This window comes from Arctopsyche grandis, chromosome 7, assembly GCF_051622035.1.
Source record: "Arctopsyche grandis isolate Sample6627 chromosome 7, ASM5162203v2, whole genome shotgun sequence".
NCBI classification, from domain to species: domain Eukaryota; kingdom Metazoa; phylum Arthropoda; class Insecta; order Trichoptera; family Hydropsychidae; genus Arctopsyche; species Arctopsyche grandis.
In genome coordinates this window covers 27,575,725-27,584,079 of record NC_135361.1, presented here as the reverse complement: position 1 = coordinate 27,584,079, position 8,355 = coordinate 27,575,725, and the positions used below count along the sequence as shown (strand labels likewise).

Here is an 8,355-nt window from a genome sequence, read left to right as displayed (position 1 = left end):
GAAGATTATGGCTTTTTTTATTTTTGTCTTCAAATTATTTGTATGACTGCTTGTAACAAAGAATTGCTCAGTCTTAAGGCTAGTACACACTTGGCGTTTTTGGAGCTAGACACTTGGAGAATGGACGTCTAGGCGATAGCTTGTGTGTGGCTTCTCTATCGTCGTTATAGAAGACAGCGACAGAGACAACTAGACCTTTGGGTACATCCCATATTACAAGACAGACTATCGCATGGGATGTTCTTAATATTATATCCAAAATTAAGACAATACGAGGCGAAGTTTTTCAATTACAGTGTACTCTCGATTATCCGGGTCTACGTGACGAGCCAGAATGTTAAATTACAGAAAACACAAATATCGAAAATCGAAAGATCAAAAAAAAAGGGTGCATGGTAAACGGTACATACTCACTTAATTTGCGCGAGCAGGGTACAACAGGAACAAGAGGAACTTTTCTGTGGTTCGGTGATTATTGGTCAACAGGCGCTAGCCCAAAAGTCACTAAAATCTCTATAACGGAACATCTGGCAGCCGAAAGGTCCATCACACTAACGAGAACTCGAATGCCAAATATTCCATAATCGCGATTTTCATGACAAAAATTGTCTTTTGGGCGATCGCAATGTGACTAATAATCTAATTACCGTTTTCTGTACGGCAATTTGGTAAAAGTCGGAATTCTCGACAGGGTGAGACCGCTGGGTCAGAGGGGAGATTGGCTACTCTTTGCGATGCCAGTAGTATTGCCGTTCCCTGAATTAACTCGACTTTTACCTGATGAAATACTCCGACATATACTGCCAGGTTCGCATATAATTTCGGACGGTTGGGCAGCTTACGGAAATATTCCACATATTGCGAATGGAATACACATACACGCATTCGTTTGTGGTTCAATACAAACGCATCTAAAAACGCACGTTTTTATTATATGACAGCTGAAGGCAGAGTGAGTAGCGGATTTCCGAACCCAGCCGAGTTGGTCTCCACTCGCAGGAAGGCAACCAAACTCGACCATGTCGTATAAGCGAACCGCCACAGTTTTATTCAAAATAATAATTTTATATACAAACTAGCTGTATTACCCGGCTTCGCTCAGTATTTATAATATAAACCGCTTAAAACATGACTAAGCTAATAGTAAACATTTAATTAAGAAAAAAAAAATTTTTTAAATTAAAAAAAATAAAAATCAAAAAAAATAAAAATAAAAAAGATTTTTTTTTTTTGCCTTCTAGGGCTTCGCCCTGGGCGCCCCCCCGGGTCTTTGCCTTTTAGGGCTTCGCCCCTCCACGCCCCCATGAGCAATTGCCGTTTAGGGCTTCGCCCCCCTTAGCTGATGCCTTTTAAGGCTTCGCCTCTCCACACCCCCATGATTAAATGCCGTCTAGGGCTTCGCCCCCATGATCAGTTGCATTTAAGGGCTTCGCCCCTCCGCGCCCCCATGAATAAATGCCGTCTAGGGCTTCGCCCCCCTTAGTTATTGCCTTTTAGGGCTTCGCTCCTCCGCGCCCCGATGATTAAATGCCTTTTAGGGCTTCGCCCCTCCGAGTCCCCATGATTAATTGCCGTCTAGGGCTACGCCCCCTTAGTTAATGCCTTTTAGGACTTCGCCTCTCCACGCTCCCATGATAAATTGCCGTCTAGGGCTTCGCCTCCATGATCAGTTGCCGTTTAGGGCTTCGCCCCATAAGGCTGCGCCCCCCTGCGCCCCCTTCGGGGCCTCATGCGGCTGAGCTCCATAAGGCAGCGCCCCATAAAGCTGCGCCCCATAAGGCGGCGCCCCATAAGGCAGCGCCCCATAAGGCTGCGCCCCATAAGACTGCGCCCCATAAGGCTGCGCCCCATAAGGCTGCGCCCGATAAGGCTGCGCCCCATAAAGCTGCGCCCCCTTTGGAGCCCCATGGGGCTGTGCCCCATGAGGCTGCGCCCCCCTGCGCTCCCTTCGGGGCCCCATACGGCTGAGCTCCATAAGGCGGCGCCCCATAAGGCTGCGCCCCTAAGGCTGCGCCCCATAAGGCTGCGCCCCATAAGGCTGCGCCCCATAAGACTGCTGCCCCATAAGGCTGCGCCCGATAAGGCTGCGCCCCATAAAGTTGCGCCCCCTTTGGGGCCCCATGGGGCTGCGCCCCCTTCGAGGCCCCGTAAGGCTGCGGCCCCTTCGGAGCCCCACGGAGCTGCGCCCCTTGTGGCGCCCCTGGCGGGGCCCCATGAAACTACTCGCCTTGCGCCCCCGCGGGGGTGAATCCATTGAATCGAAAAAAACAAATCGGCGCCTATGGATCGAAAAAAAAAAAAATCGAATCACGTGTTCGATGACATCACCGATCTACGGACGAGGAACGACGAACGAAGGATACATACATAAAAAGTCTCTTTCCAAATTATATATTCGATTATAGAAGAGGTATGTTTATAAAAAAATAAATTCAATATCTCATAAACGAGAGTGAACCAACAAAAACCATTATCATATTCGAATTCAATGGTTCAAACTTAGTTCGCTCAATTTTACAAGGTTTATTTCGCTAATTACAGGCTTTTTATAAACAAGTTCACAACCCGCACGACATGTACAAAAAGCGTGATATTTAGTTCCAAAGTTAATGGTCGAGCCAATTTGGCAATAGCATTTCTCTCTTGCGGAACAAGTTCTCGCGAGTTTTTAATACTTGGTTATCGGCGTGTCCTTGCGGAGTGAAAGGTAAACTTCAAACAAACGTCATTGCAAATGGATAATGGATACTTGAATCGTTTCATTAAAGACCGACCCATAGATATTACACACTGTTGACGTATTCGCGTACGTAAACATTGACCAGACTATTTTGGCACGGGGACTTCCCTTTCCGACAATGACATATTTTCGATAACATTGTAAATATTTAATCACCTATCTCAACACCCATCGGATCGAAAAGTCATTCTTACTTCACAATCGAACTTCAATATCTGACATGTTCAGATGTGTGTTGTTTGTCAGCTGCTTAAAAGTTTTTTCGCCTCATGAAAGTAACACCAATCGACTTTTATTATATTTATATATGTATATATTATGAAGTATATCAATTGAATACTTTCACTTACTTGTGATCATTTGTGAGGTTTTACAAACTTGCTCAAGTGGCATTTTAACCTTGAATAATTTTTGCTCAATGTGTAATTGTAACATTGACCATATGTTCTTTATTTCACTGCTCTGTCCTTTAGATTTATTTATATTCTAAAATTGACCTTTTGTTCTTTATTTACTGCGAATACTGGAATATTTAAAGATGCAATTCATAAGTTTTATCAAAACTGTATCGATTACACTGAGCAACAAAAAAAATACTAATCAATACTAAATATGGCCCACTAAATTCGAATATGACAATTATTTTTATGAAATATGAGCAATTTTTACAGTCATTAACTCAAAATTCACTATTGCTATGCTAAGAGTGAGCATTGAAATCAATAGTCTGCTGTTTTTGATATGGATTGTGACTTTTTAATGCTTTAAAATACTTATCTAGCGAATTTTAAGTCGAAAATTTATTTTTTTGAGCTTATTTCTCTAATATTTCACTTTATCGCTTTAATTGTTAATAAAAGATTGATTTTCTTTATCAATTTTTTTTTATGTAAACATACTAATTCTAGCAGCTAATGTCTTTTAAATGTCAATAATAATAATTGTTTAAAATTCGAAATTTTGTGTGCTAATATTTTATTTGATTTTTAAATGCTTTTTATTATTACTAAATTATTTATGTTCACAATACATGTTATATCTATTTTAATAGCTACTGATCTACTGATCATTTTCTATTTTACAATTTGAATTTAATTTTGTTAGTAATCATAGTATTATATTATTCTAAGCATAATAGGAAAAAGACCTATTTACAATTCTTAACCCTTTGCCCGCGGCAATAAATATAGAGAACAAGCCCTGTATGCGGCACATTTTTCGCGAATTTGGCAATCGAGTTTTCGACCTTAAATACAGATTTTAATATTTACTCAAGTAACCAGATATGTTAATTAACACATAAAGTATCATTTTAAACTATAAAATACATAATACATCTCGTAATTTTGGATTAATTGCCAAATAATCATTCTTCATAATTGTATGAAGACGTGACGTCACATAGACGAGGTTTCAGTATGGTTTCACATAAAACTAATTTTGACTGGTATATATTCATTTTAAGCAAATTGAATAGATGGCATTCAACTCTCAGTAATATATTCAACCAATTTTGAACTTTAAAACAGTTGAAATAGGCGCATATAAGGCTCAAAATCCCGTGCAAAGTTCAGAAATTCTATGGAAGACAGCCATGCTACAGACTTGTCACTCAAAGCTTCCATAGAAGACGGTTAATAAAATTTCATAATACATGTTATAAACTTATAAAGCATTTTTTTTAGTTAATAAACGATTCTTTGTGTCCTTTATTTTCTCCAAAGAAATACCGTCAATGTAATTATCTTCACACTGTGATAATAACAACGGTTGTTTGAAAATAATAATGTTAATGCACCACCAAATTTAGTATACTATCTGATAGTAATCTAACTAAACCGTAGACTGAATTTTTTTCTAAAATTGCATTATAAAAAGTTTCCTATTGTATTGCATAAGTAACACTTGTAAAGTTACTCGCGTGGATTGGATCACTTGTCGAGTTTGTTCCTGATTATAATTAGAGTGAGAAGCGTTTATTTTTAGACTCTAATATAATTATTCTTATCAATTTGATTCATTTTGTTTTCAGAAAAATGGCGAACGGCATTTTAGTCACAATAGGTGGTATTATTTTAGGAATTTTAGCATTTAGTGTGCATTCAGTGTATGCTGCATTTAGAAGCCAAGCCTATCACGAGTATGGCAGCGCTGGGTACGTATAAATATACATATATATTATATTATTTGTATGTATCCTTTTAAAGATGTAAGTCAGTGTTCACCAAGCGAGCTGCATTTTGGCTTTTTCAATATTTTGGATATTTTTCTAGTCTTATCTTATTGGTCGCTTTTTTTCCATAGATGCAGTTGAAGTGGTTTTCAATATAAAATATATTATGTATTTTAGTTAAATAAATCAGAATAAAAAAAATAAACAAGTACTATGTATTGTAATAAAATAAATCAATAACAATGTAAATATTTTCATGTTAATTATTTTAGATAAAATCCATAGTTTCATTTTTCTCTTTGTCGGGAAGGTTTATACTCACTTTTGTATTTAGACTTGCACTTATATTTAACCCTTTGCCCGCGGCAATAAATATAGCGAACAAGCCCTGTATGCGACACCTTTTTCGCGAATTTGGTAATCGAGTTTTCGACCTTAAATACAGATTTTAATATTTACTCAAGTAACCAGATTGTATGTTAATTAACACAAAGTATTATTTTAAACAATAAAATACATAATACATCTCGTAGTTTTGGCTTAACTGTCAAATAATCATTCTTCATACAATTGAGACGTATCGTCGCCATTGTTCAACAGACGTGACGTCACATAGACGAGGTTTCAGTATGGTTCCATAAAAAACTAATTTTGACTGGTATATATTCATTTTAAGCAAATTGAATAGATGGCATTCAACTCTCAGTAATATATTCAACCAATTTTGAACCTTAAAACAGTTGAAATAGGCGCATATAAGGCTCAAAATCCCGTGCAAAGTTCAGAAATTCTATGGAAGACAGCCGCGCTACAGACTTGTCGCCTAAAGCTTCCATAGAAGACGGCCGCGGGCAAACGGTTAACGATATCGGTCTGTCTGTCCGTAATAAACATTATTTCCTGATTTGAACCATTCGGTTGTCTTTGAGAGTATTATTTTTAAATAATATGAACATCCCTGCTGGCAGCTAAATAATGTCTTGCTTAGAGAAAAAAGTATTTAGTAGTTAACAAAAATAGTCTAAATTTACGGGCATAGTATTCATTGCAGTTATTTATTTTCAAAATATCCGAGAACAATACCAGTTTCTTGACTGGTATTCGTCCTCCATTAATCGAAAAAAAAGGTTCACGCCCGAAGACAGCTCACTTGGCGAACACTGATGTAAGTCATGTTAGCCATCGTTAATGCTAACCACCAAGAGGTTCCCAGGTTCAAGCCCTGGGCTAACTTCGATTGAAAAGAATTTATTCGGAAGTATTTCTGTAGTGCTGCTGGTCAGACTTGGATATTTGTAACTATGTAGATCCTTAACTATCAGAGTTTGCCAATTCATCTAATTTCATTGTTGAAACAGTTCCTCATCAAATTGGCAAAACATCCTACCCGCTATGTCACCACTATTTGAATATGATTTATATATGTATGTGCAAGCTTAATAATATAGGTGTTAGGTGTCGCTCAGGGGCAAACCGTAATGGCATCATGTGAGAAAAATATAAAATTAAATAAGTCAATTTATTTATCAAGCTAGTGAACTTTCAAACCCATTTCAATATTCTTCCCATTTACTCTGGAACGAAATTGTGAACACTTTCCAAAAAATATTCTATTTAGTTACATAAAATCGTCTATAGAATCACAGTAAATGCAATACTCTTGAAGTTGAATGATTAGTTGCGTAAAGATCAACCATTAATTAATGATTAAAAGTACTCTGAGCTAATTTTATGTTTTAGAAAAGCAAATAAATACATACATATATGTTTTGATAAAGCGGAAAAATAATCTATGTACTTATGTATTTTCAGACACAGAAGTGAAGAACAATGTGCTTATTGCCTGAAAACTTTAACTGTAAATAGGCAACGTTTAAATTGCGATCATTGGGTCCACAATAATTGCGTAAATACTTATAGATTTTGTCGACTTTGTCGATGAAAATGTAATGTTTATTGTATGATGGATAATGATGACTATATTTACTACAGGCTCACGAGAAACTACGTTCATGATATCCTTTGTTGATTTTATACTGCATGATTTCAAGTTTTGATTTTTACTTTGAAATAAAATGCTGTTCCCAAGTCCAAGAAAAAGTACATACACACATACATAGTTTGATCGGCTTAAATGGATATTTTTATGGAAAAATATTATGTTTATAAAAAATCTTGTGTGATATGTAAAAATATATGAAATTGAAAAATTAATTAATTAATTAATAATGTATGAATTAAAAAAAAAGTGTATTTAATTTTAAAAAAAAATATGTGATATTTTTTGTATTCAAGAACTGATTTTAAGAGATTTAAATTTGCACAGTATAAAATCATTATTAATCTAAAAAAAAAATATTTTTAATAACAAATATTTTGAATACTATTTTTTATAATCTATTGAGATTTAATTTTTATAGAAAATAAAATCATTTTAAAAAATTTTTCAGACTTTTTTTTCTTCATATTCACACTAAAACGAACGACGCCAATCCTTATTCAAGTATGTAAACTGTGGTTCGGTGATTACTAGTCAAATGTGAACCGGTCACAGGACAACCGGTCGCTCTAGATCGGTCACACTAAAACTGGTCACACCCTAAAATTAAAAATTGGTCGAATTTTTGGGTGTGACCAGTTTTTCGTGACCAATTTTCGGGTGTGACCAGTTTTAGTGTGACGGGTGATCACGTGTGACCGATCTAGAGCGACTGGTTGTCCTGTGACCGGTTCACATATGACTAGTAGTCCGTTTACCGTAAACTGTAACCGTTTTTATGTAATGACATAATTCACATAACAATGGTCCCAAAATTAATCATTTAACAATCGCGAGAATTTGACTGAAGCGCGTAAATTTTCAATTGATGACTTTAATTTCATCTTTTGTGACCTCAATGATGCTCCTATTTATAAAATTATAACTAACCAATAGCAATATGTATGTTTGTATTTTCAATTGGCATGAGTGTATTATTTTCAGGGTTCTGGAGTAATTATTTGTCCAGAACCAGTGACGTGGACTAGCGGTTAGCATATTATGCTTTTGAGCAGAGTGGTCACGGGTTCAAGTTCCACTAGAGTCCCGCTGATGGCCAGACCTTGGTTTGTGACTCCAGGCTGATCGTTTCTTGTCAGAGTTTGCCGATTTTTCTGATTTTCATTGAAACGATTACTGTAAAAATTGGCATCTCCTTTCCTATCCTTCTTGTCAATCTTTAGTTATTCAGCGTCTTGAGGTTCGCCAGTTTGATTATAAAATGCTGCAAAAATTTCTCTATAGATGTCACTGTGGATGTTTTTATGAATTCGCATTGTATAAAATGCTTATGTACATATATTGATTGTATTGTATCTGTTTAAGTGCACTCATCGCTTTGTTGTGATCCTCAAAGGAGAGTGTTCATGTTCGATAAAATAAAATAAAATTTATAAATCGAGC

The 8,355-nt window shown here is 36.3% G+C and overlaps 1 long non-coding RNA gene across 2 annotated transcripts; it reads left to right on the top strand.

Moving 5' to 3' along the window:
• Positions 1–2,599: 2,599 nt before the first annotated feature.
• On the top strand, positions 2,600–7,354 carry LOC143914445 (uncharacterized). Of its 2 annotated transcripts, none has more exons than XR_013260816.1 (3): positions 2,600–2,707; positions 4,773–4,895; positions 6,726–7,354. It is a non-coding gene; the product is annotated as an uncharacterized LOC143914445 (long non-coding RNA). The 2 variants fall into 2 exon arrangements; XR_013260817.1 differs by lacking the exon at positions 2,600–2,707 and adding an exon at positions 2,933–3,015 and having other exon boundaries at positions 6,726–7,152.
• Positions 7,355–8,355: the final 1,001 nt, after the last annotated feature.